Below are 17,870 nucleotides of genomic sequence, written 5' to 3' on the forward strand. Positions count from 1 at the left end.
ATTTTTCTTAAAGTTTCCCCTGTTTCACTGTTTGACTAATCTGACCACTCTTCACTACAAATCAAATTTCTCATTTTACAGAAGTCAAAATGTGTTGTATTTGATTTCATTTGAAACTAGACTCATTAAGGAGTCTAAGCATATAAATTTTATCTTATAACCATTTTTTTACAATTTATAATGATTTTCTAAAAACAGAACAGGGGATTTCGGAGTCATTCTGACACAGTCCCGCACAACTTTAAATATCTCTTTATAGGCAATTTCTTTGCTTACACGGTCTCTTTTATAAGAAACTAGACTAACTAAGCTTTGATTACATATTTTATTCAGCCTATAATTCCACACCAACAATTTATAGTGATTTTCTAAAATCACGTTACTGCTGCTGTCCAAAGCAAATTATTACAATTTGCTGTTAAATTTCCAAGTCCAAACACTTATGAACTTACCATTTGAGTTTAAGACATATCATGGCCACATCATATCTTATTAAATCAACTCATTATGTCCTATTATGATTGAATTTACTCAACGTTTAATCACTTAAAACTTACCTCGGATATTTTGAATAGTTGCGGATAGACTACTCGATTGCTTTTTCTTTTCCTTTATCTGATTTTGACCCTCTTAGCCCTTGAGCTTGATTCAAACAAATAGATCTTATTTAATAACTTATCAAATTAGCTATTCGATTAAATACATGTATATTATACAATTAAGTGCGAATGATTTTATTAACTAGTTATTCAAGCATTATACACATGCTCTACTCATGCCCCATCGAACATAATACTAGCTTAATACCTTGCATATTAGGATTTCATAGACATCATTTAGTTTCACATAATACACATATTGTCCCAAATCGACACAAGAGTCAAACGCATCTCTCAAAATGCCGAAATCCAATTAAGTCTACCATTATAGCATTATCATATTTATGTACTTGGTAAGTTGGGTTTGAACACGTTTGGCATTAGGTGTCCAACCAAATATTCCTTGAACACTAAACTCAATTTATAATCTTTCCTAATTAAAACATTTAACACCGACTAGACATGTTTACAAGCCTAGGCTGAATATTATTTTAGACATTCGAGAAATCATTTCTCAACTCGACTAAATTTTGTATATCACACTCAAATATTCACACTAGTTTATTTTAACATTATAGCTGAAACCCTTAATTGACTAACACAACCTCTTAATTCAATATAAACACGCATACATATATATATACAGCCTAAATCCCTTTCTTAACTCGTGATTTACTAACTTGGGAGTTATTTTCTAACAAATTTTAACTTACTCTAATACCGAATGCTACTCAAGCTTTAAGCTCATGTCCTTTCATTATTAAGCAAATGTTATAACATAACTAACATCCCTTTTTCAATTTGAACATCAACACATAAAGAAATTAAACACAAAGATTCATGGCCGAAACCTATACATAACATCATTCAAGGTTTAATACCCTAAATTCATGCACAAAGCCGAACCTATTGAGAGATGTATATAAAACAATATCTAGTTAGTACATTCAAGCACCTACGGCATTCCCTTCAATTTAATACTAAGACAAACCAAAAGATTTATTCATGTAAATTCAAAAATTTCAAGTTCATCTCTTTCACATATAAATACCAAAAATTAAGTGTTTACTAGCTTAAACTCTATTAAACCTTAAAACATCAATCTATCCCCTACCATTTTCCCCCATGGCCGAATGCTCAAGACACCATAAAACTAAAAATTTTGTCATGGGCTATGTAATGAACTTAATATCTAACTCAAAATATGCTAAAAAAATCCATAAGCTAACATGAATTTCTCACCTTATTCATGACTTAGAATCACCGAATGGTTGCTCCCTCTCTCCCTCTTAGAATCGGCCAAGAAGAAACAAGAATAAAGACTTGTTTCTTTCACCCCTTTCCTTCTTTTCTTTACTTTATTTCTAACCTTTTATTTTATTCCATCCTCCATACTAATATGGCACCTAGTTAATTAAAGTTAATATAAAATTCACACTTGATTATACAATTTGTAGCATGGCCGGCCACTACCTATAGTTTGGCTAATTTGACATGCAAGGACAAGCACTTTCCCACATATACTAATAGGCCACTTTAGCACTTGCCTAGCATATTTCTAAATTGTCTCACATAAGTCCCTACTAATAATTTTCACATACACTGACCAAATTGAAGTATGAAACTATCACACAAGCATTTACTCACATCATAAACACAGAATATAACCTTTAATTATTTATAAGACTCGGTTTTGTGGTCCCGAAACCACTTTCCGACTAGGGTCACTTTAGGGGTGTCACAACTCTTCCCCCCTTTAGGGATTTTCGTCCTCGAAAATTTCTACCGATGCATAGTTTAGGATAACGTCCTCTTATTGAATTATATTCATATAAACATTAGCTCATCGATAGCAATTGTAATTCATTATTGATTTCGCATCGATCTATAAAATCGTTTTCTTATCTTAAAACAAATACATAAACATTTCTACAAGTATGCACAAATATCTCATTTTCTTGATTTCATAAGCAATAATCACTTAATTTAATTCACAAATGCATTTCAAACATATATTAAGCACATATTAACATGTATAATTCACATCATCAACCCACATATTTGTAACCCACATTTTCATTCATGTATAAGCTGTAACCTAACCGAAAGTACACATATACTCAAACATCCTAATAAATATCCTTTATAACTTTATCACATCTCAATATTCAACTTAACTCATTTCCAAAAGAAAAGTCAACTTCCACGTACCTGAACATTTAGTTCATTTAGCACATTCAATCATAGTTAACGTTACCCGTATACAGTCGAATAGGCATAAAGCCTAATATAATACACTGGCATGAGATTTATTCTAGCGCATAACTCGTATATCCAAAATTATCAACATTCATCAAAAATTCTTTCAAACTTCCGAATGTCGAAACTTAATCAAAATAATTTCTTGAACAAGATTAACAAAATAGTGTCCATTCAGCAATAGCACATATAGCTCTTACAATGCCATATCTTAGATATGGTCTTACATATTCTCACATATCGAGCCGATGCCATGTCCCAGACATGGTCTTACACACTATCTCAAATCAATGCCTTCGTCCCAAACGAGGTCTTACATGAATTCCACTTCACACACTTAGTGCCCACTGACCGATCTCGCACTCATAGTGCTCGGTTAAAGGAATTCGCACACACACAGTGCCTCTAATCATTCACATACATAGTGCTCTTATTCATTCGTTAATACACATTGATATGACTTAACGAAGTCTATAAACATCATGTATGAACACTTTTAAACATATCATCTCATTTAAATTTGAATTCATATAGTAATGAGCACTTAAACTTTGCTCAAATTACCGGCACGAAGCCTACTAGGCACGAAGGCCCGAATACACGTCACCAGCATGATTACTCTTCGGGACCTAGCCCGGATATAACACCAGCACGAATGCTCTTTGGGTTTTAGCACGGATATATCACTAGCACGAATGCTCTTCGGAACTTAGCCCGGATACATCACTAGCACGAATGCTCCTCGGGACTTAGCCCGGATATATCACTAGCACGAATGCTCCTCGGGACTTAGCCCGGATATACCACTAGCACGAATGCTCCTCGGGACTTAGCCCGGATATATCACTAGCACGAATGCTCCTCGGGACTTAGCCCGGATATATCACTCTCAATTCTCATGTACATATACACATATAGCAATACACATTAGTATATCATTTACATTACTTGAATGCAAACACAACATGCTTATCGACCATTCAAGTTCCAGTTCCATAGCCACATACAAAAATCACATTTATAGTCATAACACTCTTTCAAAATTGCATCACTTATACCCTTATAATTCAATCCAAATCGAAATTCAAATACGAGTACATGATACGTACCTGATCAACTTAATAATTTAGGCATATCTAAGTGAAGTTATATCGCAAATTCTCATAGTCAGAAGCTTGCTACAGCTCGATCGGGATCAAGATTCATTGCAATACAGCAAACACATTTTAATAGCCAAAAATCACCACACTATCATTTTATCACTTTATGGCATGTATAAATAGACTCACGCGTGCTACGTTAGTCCTAGAATCGACTAAACCGTAGCTCTGATACCAATAAAATGTAACACCCCTATCCCGTAACCGTCGCCGGAATAGGTAAGGGGCATTACCGGACTTGTAACTCATGTCAGAACAGTAAAATTTTAAACTTTTTCTTGAAATAAAGATCATTCATTTAAATAAGTACTAAGCGCAGCCAGAGATAAAATTTAAACTTCACTAAGTAAACATTCAAAAGATGCCATTTTCGCATGGCTTATATACATTAACCAAAAATATTCTTCCGCCACTAGTCTATTCTATACATGCCATAAAATAGTTCTAAACATAACAGTAACAAGCAGTGGATAGTGATAGTGTGACTAGTTGCTGACGATCCCCGAGCCTGTAGCTTCGCAATGAGATCTATAAAACAGAGGAAACAGAGTAAACGGAGTAAGCATTACAATGCTTAGTAAGTTTTAAGCAGTGTCAACAGATAACAATCAAATTATAACATAGTTGTTCGTATTTTTATTTCACTCTTCCTTCGGGCATACCATCCCTTTACCGAATATGCACATCTCATCATATACAATAGGCAGATAAACTTTCACATAAAAGTGAGCTCATGTGACATAGATATATCGTATGATTTCACATAACCTCTCACACTGATCCGATGTCACATAATCATAGGAATAGTCTCATAGATTGCTCTCGTATGCATCACATAACTACCTTATGATTTAGTGCAAATCAAGCTCACATATATACTTGGAGTACATACCTGTTTAACCTTTCGCATTGAATATATTTATAAGCAATTCTTATTACGAAGTCTTATAGCTTTAACCTCTACTCGGATTATCGGTGAGACCTTTAGCTCAGACAAAATCTCCACACATAGTCATCGGGTCTTTAGAGCTCGGATATAGTACGAGCACGAAGCTTACGGACATTAATCGGTGATAATATTCTCGCATAAAGCCTGCGGGGTTTTAACCCGGATATAGTACTGACACAAATGCCCTTCGGGACTTATCACATTTATACACTTTCACATCCATCACGTTGGCCACTCGGCCCTGTCACATATATACACTTTCACATTCATCACATCGGCCATTAGGCCTTATCACATATATACACTTTCACATTCATCACATTGGCTATTAAGCCTTACCACATATATACACTTTCACATTCATCACATCGGCCATTAGGCCTTATCACATATATATACACTTTCACATTCATCACATTGGCCATTCGGCCTTATCACATATATACACTTTCACATTCATCATATCGGCTATTAGGCCTTATCACATATATGCACTTTCACATTCATCACATCAGCCATTAGGCCTTATCACATATATATACACTTTCACATTCATCATATCGGCCATTAGGCCTTATCACATATATATACACTTTCACATTCATCACATTGGCCATTCGGCCTTATCACATATATATACACTTTACACTTTCACATTCATCACATTAGCCATTCGGCCTTATCACATATATATACACTTTCACATTCATCATATCGGCCATTAGGCCTTATCACATATATACACTTTCACATTCATTGAAATATACTTCACATACCACATATACTATCATGTACAGACTTGGTCTTGGCCGAATCTACATCCATCACTTTCCAATGAATAATTCAATTTTACGCCATACTATCATTTCATATTAGAATACTCATAAGCTTACAATATCAAGATTTAGAATTCAAGTATGGGTTTAATCACTAGCTTATGAGCAACTAAAACAAGTTTTATCCATGTTTACAACAAAATCACATATTCACTACGAGCTATTTTCCTGAGCAATGGTCACTAAATTATTTATAACCGGAGCTACAAAACTCCAAATCACTTGCCGTTCATTTTTCCTGAATATAGACTCGTATATCTTCCATCCATAAAATTTCCAGAATTTTAGGTTTGGCCAATCAATACCAGATTTTTCTTAAAGTTTCCCCTGTTTCACTGTTTGACTAATCTGACCACTCTTCACTACAAATCAAATTTCTCATTTTACAGAAGTCAAAATGTGTTGTATTTGATTTCATTTGAAACTAGACTCATTAAGGAGTCTAAGCATATAAATTTTATCTTATAACCATTTTTTTACAATTTATAATGATTTTCTAAAAACAGAACAGGGGATTTCGGAGTCATTCTGACACAGTCCCGCACAACTTTAAATATCTCTTTATAGGCAATTTCTTTGCTTACACGGTCTCTTTTATAAGAAACTAGACTAACTAAGCTTTGATTACATATTTTATTCAGCCTATAATTCCACACCAACAATTTATAGTGATTTTCTAAAATCACGTTACTGCTGCTGTCCAAAGCAAATTATTACAATTTGCTGTTAAATTTCCAAGTCCAAACACTTATGAACTTACCATTTGAGTTTAAGACATATCATGGCCACATCATATCTTATTAAATCAACTCATTATGTCCTATTATGATTGAATTTACTCAACGTTTAATCACTTAAAACTTACCTCGGATATTTTGAATAGTTGCGGATAGACTACTCGATTGCTTTTTCTTTTCCTTTATCTGATTTTGACCCTCTTAGCCCTTGAGCTTGATTCAAACAAATAGATCTTATTTAATAACTTATCAAATTAGCTATTCGATTAAATACATGTATATTATACAATTAAGTGCGAATGATTTTATTAACTAGTTATTCAAGCATTATACACATGCTCTACTCATGCCCCATCGAACATAATACTAGCTTAATACCTTGCATATTAGGATTTCACAGACATCATTTAGTTTCACATAATACACATATTGTCCCAAATCGACACAAGAGTCAAACGCATCTCTCAAAATGCCGAAATCCAATTAAGTCTACCATTATAGCATTATCATATTTATGTACTTGGTAAGTTGGGTTTGAACACGTTTGGCACTAGGTGTCCAACCAAATATTCCTTGAACACTAAACTCAATTTATAATCTTTCCTAATTAAAACATTTAACACCGACTAGACATGTTTACAAGCCTAGGCTGAATATTATTTTAGACATTCGAGAAATCATTTCTCAACTCGACTAAATTTTGTATATCACACTCAAATATTCACACTAGTTTATTTTAACATTATAGCTGAAACCCTTAATTGACTAACACAACCTCTTAATTCAATATAAACACGCATACATATATATATATACAGCCTAAATCCCTTTCTTAACTCGTGATTCACTAACTTGGGAGTTATTTTCTAACAAATTTTAACTTACTCTAATACCGAATGCTACTCAAGCTTTAAGCTCATGTCCTTTCATTATTAAGCAAATGTTATAACATAACTAACATCCCTTTTTCAATTTGAACATCAACACATAAAGAAATTAAACACAAAGGTTCATAGCCGAAACCTATACATAACATCATTCAAGGTTTAATACCCTAAATTCATGCACAAAGCCGAACCTATTGAGAGATGTATATAAAACAATATCTAGTTAGTACATTCAAGCACCTAAGGCATTCCCTTCAATTTAATACTAAGACAAACCAAAAGATTTATTCATGTAAATTCAAAAATTTCAAGTTCATCTCTTTCACATATAAATACCAAAAATTAAGTATTTACTAGCTTAAACTCTATTAAACCTTAAAACATCAATCTATCCCCTACCATTTTCCCCCATGGCCGAATGCTCATGACACCATAAAACTAAAAATTTTGTCATGGGCTATGTAATGAACTTAATATCTAACTCAAATATGCTAAAAAAATCCATAAGCTAACATGAATTTCTCACCTTATTCATGACTTAGAATCACCGAATGGTTGCTCCCTCTCTCCCTCTTAGAATCGGCCAAGAAGAAACAAGAATAAAGACTTGTTTCTTTCACCCCTTTCCTTCTTTTCTTTACTTTATTTCTAACCTTTTATTTTATTCCATCCTCCATACTAATATGGCACCTAGTTAATTAAAGTTAATATAAAATTCACACTTGATTATACAATTTGTAGCATGGCCGGCCACTACCTATAGTTTGGCTAATTTGACATGCAAGGACAAGCACTTTCCCACATATACTAATAGGCCACTTTAGCACTTGCCTAGCATATTTCTAAATTGTCTCACATAAGTCCCTACTAATAATTTTCACATACACTGACCAAATTGAAGTATGAAACTATCACACAAGCATTTACTCACATCATAAACAAAGAATATAACCTTTAATTATTTATAAGACTCGGTTTCGTGGTCCCGAAACCACTTTCCGACTAGGGTCACTTTAGGGGTGTCACAGATATCTTCAGTAAGACCATCCTCAAACCTCTTACACATAGTGACTTCTGTAGACACGCACTCCCATGCATACTTACTGAGCCTTACAAATTCACGCTCATATTCCATCACCGACATTCGGCCTTGTTTTAGCTCTAAGAATTCCTTCATCTTTTGATCTATGAACCTTTGGCTACTATACATCTTTCAAAATTCTTCCTGGAATAATTCCCAAGTGATCCTCTCTCTCGGTACAATGGACACGAGAGTATTCCACCACTGATAAGCCAAATCCCATAGGAGTGACACTACACACTTCACTCACTCTTCAAGTGTGCATGATAGTTCATCTAATACACTAATGGTATTCTCTAACCAAAACTCTACCCTTTTTGGGTCATCATCTATACTAGCCCGAAATTCCCTAGCCCTTTGTTTCTAAATCTTATCCACTGGAGGTTTCTCCCTCCTAATCAAGTCCGCGCCTTGCGGAGCTACCGGGACATAGTGAGGAATCGTAGGAGGTGGGGGAGGTGGACTGTTCAGATTCGCACGAACGAACTCCATATACCAAGCATCTATCATTCGGAGCTAGGCTTCTCTAGCCCTTCTGCCTTGGCCCATAGTCACGGACTCACTTTCAACTGACACAGTCCCTTCAACAGGAGCCAGCACGTTACTCTCCATGTCATCCATCGTGGCTCTATCAAAATCCATTTACTATATAAAAAATACAATTTATAATCATCAGAAGTAGTCACACTATCGATATACATTTATGGCAAATATAGCTAGACTCATACTCTAGCTAGGTTAGTCCTAGAACCGACTAAATCATAGCTCTGATACTACTAAATGTAACACCCCACACCCGTACCCTTCATCGGGACAGAATACGAGGCATTTATCTAACCTTAAACTCATGCTTCCAAACATTTTTGAGAAACCAAAACTCTATTCAATTTGAAAATTTTTCAATTTCTAGTTTAAACTTCTTATCATGGGCCTACGAGCCTCAAATCAACCATGGAAAACTACTTGAATTTAATCCTGGCCCTTAAGCCATCTATAAAAAACAAGCCCATGTGGCCAATTCGACAGGGTCGAGTTGATGGCCTGTGTGTCTCACACAGCCTAAGCAATACAAGGACACACCAGTGTACTCCACCCATGTGGAAAAAATTCTAAATGCACACCTACAGGGGTTTTCACACAGCCTGGGAAACACCCGTGTCCTTGGCCCATGCCCTTTACACGGCCATGACACACCCGTATCCTAGCCCGTGTGCAAAAATATGGACATTCTGTTTCTAATGTCAGCAACCCCAAAATGTCACACGGCCAAGGCACATGCCCGTGTGCTAGGCCGTGTCCTTCACACGGCTAAGACACGCGGTCGTGTCTCTACCTGTGTGTTTACTACCACGCATACTGACTTAAAAATTTTATGTGCAGGGGACACACGGCCAGACCACACGCCCATAAGACAGACTGTGTGTCACACACGGCCTAGACACACGCTCGTCGTGTGGACAATATAATGCTATGTACCAAGCATCTTAGCCAACCTTATTTACAAAACCTGCACAATGGTAACCAAAACCAATATAAGCATATCTCATGCAACCCAATCAGCCATAATAAACAACATTCCATTTGTGCATTTTACTCATCGATGAAAATAACATCTTTGCATATAAATCAAAATGAATATTAGCCATCATTCAAGGCTTAATACAAAATAAGGGATTTATCCTAAGCCAACACATTTGGCCAAATTAATAATAAGACAAAACACAAGTCTAGTTCCCTATACATGCTATATTCAAATTATAAATCAAACTATACCGAATACTTCGATTGATAGTGTGATTGATATCTCTGACTTCCGTTGGTCTTTGAGCTAGATAAGCGGCACTATAAGAAATCGAAAAATGAGAAGGAGTAAGCTTAAAGCTTAGTAAGTTGCACATAAATAAATATACAACACAACCTTACCATTCATCAACATGCTCATAACTTACAAGTGGGCATAAGCAAAACTTACTCATCAATATCCAATACATATTATATAGTACATATTGGGTTCACATTTTATACGTACCAAATAGGTACCCGTATCACTCACAAAACGGTTATACTTTCCTCGTTAACTAGAAATCATAACTTTCAACATTGAACCATTTGGAACACTATCAGATATTCCATAAGCCTCAAACATAGGGTAAGTTGCAGATGCCATGTCCCAGACATGGTCTTACACAAGCTCTAGCATATATGTGCCGATGCCATGTCCCAGATATGTCTTACACTGACTTACGTCTCGAAGATAATGCATGTCCCAGACATGTCTTACACTAGCACTTGTCTCAATGCCGACGCCATGTCCCAAACATGGTCTCACATTGGCTCTCATAATGTGGCCGATGCATGTCCCAGACATGTCTTACAGTAGCTCACACAAGTGACCCCAAACTTCATGGCATGAATATCCGATTTATTTCCTAAAGTTCGTTCGGGAATTCTACTATCTCTATTCTCATCACATTTTCCCATTTCCACAATCAAGCAATTTATGCTATAAAAATTTCAATACAATTCAAACACACATATTATCAATGTAGTTGTATTATTTACATACAACTTACCTCGGATTACAAAATGTGGCGACTAGTCGATTTAGTCGATTTGCTTGGCTTTCCCCCGGTCTAGGTTTAAACTCGGTATTTCTTGATCTATAATAACAAAATGCACTTATTTAGTCATTTTATCAATCTAGGCACTCTACAATTCATAATTGGGAAAATGACCAATTTGCCCCTAGACATTTAAAAATGACCATTTTACCCCTAAGCCCGAAAATTGATTTTTTATCAAATTTCTTCACATCTTAAGCTTAGCCAAACCCTTTCTACTCTTGCAGCAACTTCAAATTCCCACTATTTCACACTCTTATCATCTATTTTACAACTTATGCAAAATAGTCCTTTTACGTGTTTTCATGCTAACATATTAAGTTGCATATAAATAAATATACAACACAACCTCACCATTCATCAACATGCTCATAACTTACAAGTGGGAATAAGCAAAACTTACTTATCAATATCCAATACACATCATATAGTACATATTCGGTTCAAATTTTATACGTACCAAATAGTTACCCGTCTCACTCACAAAATGGTTATACTTTCCTCATTAACTAGAAATCATAACTTTCAATGATGAACCATTTGGAACACTATCGAATATTTCATAAGCCTCAAACATGGGGTAAGGTGACGATGCCATGTAATAGCCCAAAATTAGGTCTAGTTGGAATAGAGGTTTCGGTACCACAAAATTCGAGATAGAAATAATTATTTTATGATTATTCTGAGGCCTATGATATGATTTCATGATTGTGTGAAAATTTTGTGAAGAAATTCTATGCATAAAGTGCTCAATTTGAAGTTAGGGACTAAATTGAATAAGTTACAAAACTTGAATTCTAGAAGTTTCTAGTATGAAATTGCTTTGAAATATTAATTAGGAGGTCTTAAATAGCAATTTAACCAGTTTATAAGTGATGGACAAAAATTGGACATGGATGGAATTTTTGCAAGTTTAGTAAGGAAGCGCATTTTGGTCATTTGGTAATTAAAAGAAATAAAAAGGAAAAATAAAGCCAAAATTGACTCATCTTTTTCATGGAGGCCGAAATTAGCATGGGGAAAGCCATGGAAAGGTTTTCATGCTTTTCAAGCTCAATAGTAAGTCTGTTCTAACCCCGTTTTTCAAGTTCTTTACGTTTTTAGAATCCCGGTAATTTGATTAAGCTTATTCTAGCAATAATTTAAGCTAGGGTTCATATTTGGAAAAATACTCATAGGTAAAATGTGTTTATTTTATTGTTTTATGATATAATATAAGGTTCTAAATTATGTTAGAAAACTTGTGCTACTCGGTTTTGAGTGAAAACGAGTAAAAGGGCTTAATTGGTAAAAAAACCTAATAGTCATAAGTATATGTTAGAGTGAGAATTTGATGTTACCATAGAAGGGAAAATTGATCAGCGTGTCATAAAACATAAGAATAAGGGATGAAGTTTAATTCCCGAGCCTAGGGGCAAAAGTGTAAATATGCAAAAGTTTAGGGAAAAATTGTAATTTTGCCAAAGTTTGAGTTAAGGACTGTTTTGAATAGTATATTAATTAAATAAGTAAAATATGATGTTTTAGATCCCGGAAAACGAAATTTGAACCTAGAATGAGAGAAAAATCGAAAATTGGGAAAGTTGGTAAAATAACCGTTATAGTATCGAGGTAAGTTCATATGTATAATAAGCATTAATTTATGCATGTTTCAATGTAAAATTGATATATTTATTATGATTTTCGAGATGTTGAAAGTATGTAACTTGGTATGATAATAATACAGCAATAATGTTGTAATTTATATTTGAAAGTTAAATTTAGTGAATTAATTGAATTATGTTAAATTAAATGATTATGGTGCCAAGTTTATGAATTGATTTAAAAATATGTCTATGGTACATGAAGTGCATTTAATTATCATACATAAATGTGATTTCTATGATTATGGATATTATGGGAAATTGTAAGTCCATATGATTTTTAATAAGGCAATGTGTAATTTAATGTTATTGCCTCGATATTAAATGAGATGTAAGTTTATATGTAAGTAATACATCAATATTACTTGTATTATGATATTTTATAATAATATTGGAAATATGTTTGTGGATAATTACTTGGTTGGTGAAATTGTTGGAAAAGAGAGAGAAATCCCGGTTGAACCTTTGGAAAGATTGGATGATACAGATAGTATGTAGGTAGGTCACATGTATGGGGCTGAGTGCACATCATGTGTACAAGAGAGCTACAAGACATTATGATGTAGCTAGGTCGCATGGGTGATACTATGTGTACACCATGTAGACAAGAGAGCTACGGGATATATGTATCTAGGTCGCATGCGTGGTTCCAGGTGAAGGACACCATGTAGACAAGAGAGCTACGAGATAAATTGGCTAGGTCACATGGGTGGTACTGAGTGTTCACCATGTGTACAAGAGAGCTGAACTATATGGTGGGTGGAGCTATGTGCTGAAACCACCAAGTATCGAGGATTGATCCGAAGTGTTCAATGGGAGACTCTCTATGTATTGCTTTGTGAGTTTTCTGATGAATAAGTGCAGGAACTTGGTTATGTGAATGATGTGTTCATTAAGTGACCAGGATGTGGTAAGGTTATAAACAAGTAAGTTATACATGAGGATGATTTTATGGTGACCTTGTGATCATGGGCCTATATTTGTGATGTATGAAATGTGGTGAAAATGATTTGTGATATGTATGTTAAAATGAGGTTAATACAAAGAAAGTTTGAAAGAGTTAATTAGCATTAAAACTGTTTTGGACAGTAGTAGTGACGTGATTTTGAAAAATCACAAAAAATAGTAGAAATTGAATCAGAGACTGAATGAGATATCAAATTAAATATTAATGAGTCTATTTTCAGATAAAAGAAATAGAGCAAGAAAATGAGTTCTATATTTTGAGATATTTATGTTTTTGTGAGACTGGTTCAGAATGATTACGTGATTCCTTGTTCTGATTTCGGAAAATCACAAAAAATTGGATACAAATAATTAGAGGCTTAAACTTATATTTTTAAAATTCCTAATGAGTCTATTTTCAAGAGAAATCAACAAGAACATTATCTAAATTCTGTACTGTGAGATAATTAATTTTTAGTGAAGAGAGGTCAGAACTATCAGAAAGTGAAACAGGGGAAATTTTAATGAATAAACTGTACTAATTGGCTAAACCAAAAATTATGAAAATTTTATGGTGGAAAGATATGTGAGTCTAGTTTTAAAGGAAATTTACGGATCTTAATTTAGAGCTATATATCTCGAATTATAAATAAGTAAGTTAATATGACTCATGTGGATAGTTTAATGTGAGCATTTATTAGTAAATTGTGAAATCATATTTACAAGAATGCTATATACATTAAGGATGTGGAATGGAGAGGAGGAGGAGAAAAATAAATATATGTGGAATACATGGAAAATATGGTATATAAAATATTGATATAATGAAATAAATGATATGTGTTTATAAGAAAACGGAAAGAGAATGATATGTATCATGACATGTATATATATATGACTAGTCTTAATGTAATGCTTGTTGGGTATGGAGTTGAATTGAAATGTTTCAGGCAAACATGTTATTTTGCACATCTGAATTGTGGTATTTTATAAAGATATGATCTAGTTTTGAATATGAATGCTTGATGATTAAGCTGAAGATATTTGGTAAGATGATAATCTTGGTATAAATGTATAAGTGGTACTATAATAAACAAGGTAAAATGAGTATGAGAGACACATGTATGATGAGATACAAATACTATGTTTGTGGTTTAATTGAGAATATTTAATCATTAAATGAATACCATGTTATATGCTTTTGATTTTTTATAAGTGTGTAAGAGATTAAGGTTGACCAAAGCTTGGAAAATAGCCTAGGTATATTCCACACAGGCAGAGACACGACCATGTGTCTCAGCCGTGTATGGAACACGACTTTGGGACACGGGCGTGTGGAGCCTTAAAGAATGAAATTTCCAAGATTTTCGTAAGTTCTTGGTTTAGTCCTGAACCCTTTCTAAAGTATGTTTTGGGCTTCGTAGACTCAAATAAAGGACTATGTGTAAGTGAATGAACGTTTTGAAATATGAATGAAATTTTATGGCCCGTATCTTAGTTTAATGTTTGTATGTTTGTCCGATAACGCCTTGTACCTTATCCCAACCTCGGGTACGGGTAAGGGGTGTTACATTTAGTGGTATCAAAGCAGGTTTAGTCGATTCTCGGACTAACATAGCAAGTGTGAGAGTTTAGTTATACATGCCACAAATATGTGATAGTGTGATGTCTCCCAACACTAATGAGGACCATTTTGTTTAAAATGAAGTATTCCCTAACCGAGCTACATCTGACCATTTAATAGTAATATTGTAGTATTTGAATAAAGTGTAGCTACGATGTGTTAAACTCGGGAAGGTATGAATAAGAATTCGTGATATATGTATATGTGATAATATGTGAGATGAAAGTTTATATAGCGATATATTTATTCATATTTGTTTGGCCTACATATGCTGTTGCATGTTTGATTAAATTAATTAGTAAATTTGATGACTAAAGTTATTCAAAATTCGTAGAATGTATAAGTGAGTGCACTTGTTTGAAATGAGATAATTGGAAATTTTATGTAAGACAAATATGAATAATAAATTTTTTGAAGTGGATAGTATGATTATAATGACATATGTGGATAATGAAAAAAATGTGTCATATAGATATATGTCAGAATCGAGTTAGAGACTGTACGACCTCACCCCCTTACCGATGAGGTGTATATAACGAAAATTCATGAGAATCATGTTGACTAAGTTCCTAAGTGTGGAATCAAAGAGTTCAGTGATAAAATAATTATAGATATGACCAGAGACTGAGAATGGTTGATAAGTGAAGGACAGAGTTAGAGAAATATCAGAGTGGACTGAGTTATCTTGGGATTAAAATTGATGACAGAGTGTTTCTGAAAGTATCCTCTTGAAAACAATTAGTTAGTAATGCTGGAAATTATGAGAAAGATACTAAACTTCACTCCGGTAAGATTTTCTAGGACAAAAATCTCTAAAAGGGGGGAGAGTTGTAATAGCCCAAAATTGGGTCTAGTTGGAACAGAGGTTTCGGGACCACAAAATCCGAGATAGAAATAATTATTTTATGATTATTCTGAGGCCTATGATATGATTTCATGATTGTGTGAAAATTTCGTGAAGAAATTCTATGCATAAAGTGCTTAATTTGAAGTTAGGGACTAAATTGAATAAGTTGCAAAACTTGCATTCTAGAAGTTTCCAGTATGAAATTGCTTTGAAATATTAATTAGAAGGCCTTAAATAGCAATTTGACCAATTTCTAAGTGATGGACAAAAATTGGACATGGATGGAATTTTTGAAAGTTTAGTAAGGAAGGGCATTTTGGTCATTTGGTAATTAAAAGAAATAAAAAGGGAAAATAAAGCCAAATTTGACTCATCCTTTTCATGGTGGCCGAAATTAGCATGGGGAAAGCCATGGCTAGGGTTTTCAAGCTTTCCAAGCTCAATAGTAAGTCCGTTCTAACCCCGTTTTTCAAGTTCTGTACGTTTTTGGAATCCCGGTAATTTGATTAAGCTTATTCTAGCAATAATTTAAACTAGGGTTCATATTTGGAAAAATACCCATAGTTGAAATGTGTTTATTTTTCTATTTTATGATAGAATACGAGGTTTTAAATTATGTTAGACAACTTGTGCTACTCGGTTTTGAGTGAAAACGAGTAAAAGGGCTTAATCGGTAAAAATACCTAATAGTCATAAGTATATGTTAGAGTGAGAACTTGATGTTTCCATAGAAGGGAAAAGTGATCAGCGTGTCATAAAACATAGGAATAAGGGATGAAGTTTAATTCCCAAGCCTAGGGGCAAAAGTGTAAATATGCAAAAGTTTAGGGGCAAAATTGTAATTTTTCCAAAGTTTGAGTTAAGGACTGTTTTGAATAGTACATTAATTAAATAAATAAAATATGATGTTTCAGATCCCGGAAAACGAGATTTGAACCTAGAATGAGAGAAAAATTGAAAATTGGGAAAGTTGGTAAAATGGCCGTTTTAGTATCGAGGTAAGTTCATATGTATAATAAGCATTAATTTATGCATGTTTCAATGTAAAATTGATATATTTATTATGATTTCCGAGGTGTTGAAAGTATGTAAGTTGGTAAGATAATAATACAGCAATAATGCTGTAATTTAGGTTTGAAAGTTAAATTTAGTGAATTAATTGAATTATGTTAAATTAAATGATTATGGTGCCAAGTTTATGAATTGATTTAAAAATATGTCTATGGTACATGAAGTGCATTGAATTATCATACATAAATGTGATTTCTATGATTATGGATATTATGGGAAATTGTAAGTTCATATGATTTTTAATAAGGCAATGTGTAATTTAATGTTATTGCATTGATATTAAATGAGATGTAAGTTTATATGTAAGTAATACATCAATATTACTTGTATTATGATATTTTATAATAATATTGGAAATATGTTTGTGGATAATTACTTGATTGGTGAAATTGTTGGAAAACAGAGAGAAATCCCGGTTGAACCTTCGGAAAGATTGGATGATACAGATAGTATGTAGCTAGTCACATGTATGGGGCTGAGTGCACATCATGTGTACAAGAGAGCTACAAGACATTATGATGTAGCTAGGTCGCATGGGTGATACTATGTGTACACCATGTAGACAAGAGAGCTACAGGATATATGTAGCTAGGTCACATGCGTGGTTCCAG

This window comes from Gossypium hirsutum, chromosome A01 (genome assembly GCF_007990345.1).
Source record: "Gossypium hirsutum isolate 1008001.06 chromosome A01, Gossypium_hirsutum_v2.1, whole genome shotgun sequence".
Taxonomy (NCBI): Eukaryota; Viridiplantae; Streptophyta; class Magnoliopsida; order Malvales; family Malvaceae; genus Gossypium; species Gossypium hirsutum.